Consider the following 2,631-nt stretch of genomic DNA (forward strand, 5'->3'; position numbering starts at 1 on the left):
TAAAACTTAATCAAAATATTTTATCTTATATATGTAATAATTTATTAACCAACAACATACTCTTGAATAAAACTATATTTAACTAAATATCAATTTAATACTACTTTTAACATAAGCCAAATAGAAAAAATGTGACTCATAAACATAAAAGGTTAAAAAAAAGTTTGATTTTGGATTCAGTGATTATATTTATCCATATTACACTTATTTTAAATAAAGTACTTGTTATAAATTCTAGTAACTTGCGTTATTCTCCCTTTTCCGAAGATTTAAAACTCTTAACAAATTAATTAACTTTTTATTCTTTTACAAAATATAGCATTATTTTATTTTTTAAGAGTTTAATTTTTGATATTGTAATAGTATAAAATATTTTACACAATCATACAATCACATCAAATTTTTTTGAATGACCATTCACACCGCTAATAAAAATAATAGTTATTTTTAGTGATATAATATTACGTGATTAGATGCACATATAAAACTACTTTATATTAACAGTGCATCAAAATTAAAATTTTTAAATAATAGAAATATAAACAAAATTAACTATCCTAGCATCATTTCTCATTGCCTTTTAAATAAATGTGTAACACCCTACCACACAGAGCCTTACGCTTAAGTTGTAAAGCAGAGGTGGCGAGGTATTACGACTTCTAAAAAAAAATAAAATACATACTTATAGTAGTAGAAAGAAGATAATAGACTAAGAGCCTTGAAAAATGGGTAAAACAAAACCGCAAAATGAAAAGCGCCACGCTCCGGAAGCGGAATAACTTGCGTGTGAGTCAAACTATAACTATCAAACGTAAGATAATAAAAGTATGAATAGAAAGCCAAAGGTACAAAATAACAAGCTCCTCACTCAGTCCGCGAAGTCAAGGCTGGCTGGAGAATAATATATATATATATATATATCCAAAACCCAAAATGTACATAAACAAAACCCTGCCTCTCCATAAATCTCTAGGAGGATCAAAAAGAATAAGTTATGCGAAGAGAAAGCTAAGTACGTGTATATACATCACTACACACCAAAATAACCCAGTAACCACTTCGCTTCAGGTGTCCAGACGCCTAATGAGATACCTTTCGACCTGCATCTGAAAAACAACAACATAGTATGGAATGAGAACCGGAGGTTCTAAGTATGGTAAAGGTGCCCGCATGGTTAATATAAAAGGCCCCGGGAGAGCCAGAGGCATTCCTAGAACTCTGACACTCAGAATCATTCTTAAGGAAAATAAACTAAACGAAAAGTTAGGTAAGCTATCTAAGGTATTCCAGTTCTGAATCTAACTTTAACTTAATACTTCACTTTCTGACTCCTCCAATCCTCCGAGACATTGGTGGAACAACCCTCTCTCCTCACACCTTCGTCAAGAGGAATTTCTAAGAAAACATACACATACAGTTCAAACAAGAAAAACACAAATAGAGAAGCATTTACAGCAAGTAGAACAAGTAGCGGATAAGCAGAATTAAACAGTTAAGCAAACCAAAACAATGCACACTCAAGCAAACAAACAAATGCATATGATGTATGCCTGTCCTATGGCTGATGAGTCTCATCTGTCGGTTATACAGCCAACTCAACAAGTCCTGGTAGTTAACCATTGGATAGTCCCTCTGTGCGCGCATCCCCAAGCTCAATAATATTCCATGGAGTCAAACTCCAAGCTCAAATATAATATTCCATGGAGTTAAACTCCAAGCTCAAATAATATTCAATATTCATATTTATATGCATGCCCATGGGGGAATCCGGAGAGTTAAAGTGCCCGGTCACATCTTGCGACAGAGGGTCAACAAATAGTCTCAAATACACAAGCCACATAATAATCTCTTTCTTTTTTAAAATAACACTTCAAATCAAAACTCCAGTCCTTATAGAAATTTTAGCAGTATCTTCTCTAAAAATCGAATTTCTGCCACCCTTCAAGGGTCCCAACTAACAAACCAAACACCTCTCAGTCATTCAAATCATTTCCAGTAACAAATTATTTCAAAATCAAATAAATACCAATATTAAATCTTTTTCCAAACCAACCAACTTCAACATCAAATTATTAACAACAGCTAAACCCCACATTTTATTCCATATACACAATCCATCATTTATACGTTCAGTTCATTCCTATCTTAAGGTCTTCAAAGCCTAAGTTTTCACGTGACATTAAACATTAACTGCTACGAGAAACCAAAATCATACCTTCGTACGCAATCAAAATATTCAAAGCTCCGGAGAAGCTTTCTGACCGAGCTATCGAAGAAAAAAACGTCCAGAATCGTCCGGACCTCCTAAAACTCCAGTTGGCCGAACTCAAAGGGGGTAAAGGAGCTACGTCACCATCAACTTCTACCGATCAAAAGTGATGCCAACGTGTAGAGAATGAAGATATGAATACTTTTACCAAATTAGATTTTTGATTGGAGTTACGGATAGCAAGAAAATGAAACCAAAAGTTTGGTGAAGGTTTACGTTCTCTCTCGGTCACGCTCTTCTCTCTCGCCATTTTCTTTCCTTTTTTTTCCTCTCGCATACGCTAATCATATATATGTATGATTAATACACCGCATTGGCTTTCTTTATTATATATATGCCTGACGACATATATATATATTCCG

General features: G+C 33.7%; 1 long non-coding RNA gene across 1 annotated transcript; it reads right to left on the reverse strand.

The window, feature by feature from the left end:
- Positions 900-2,339, reverse strand: LOC110271241. Its single transcript, XR_002361737.1, has 2 exons — positions 2,216-2,339; positions 900-1,106 (listed from the first exon to the last, which is right to left on the reverse strand). It is a non-coding gene; the product is annotated as an uncharacterized LOC110271241 (long non-coding RNA).

This window comes from Arachis ipaensis, chromosome B04, assembly GCF_000816755.2.
Source record: "Arachis ipaensis cultivar K30076 chromosome B04, Araip1.1, whole genome shotgun sequence".
Taxonomy (NCBI): domain Eukaryota; kingdom Viridiplantae; phylum Streptophyta; class Magnoliopsida; order Fabales; family Fabaceae; genus Arachis; species Arachis ipaensis.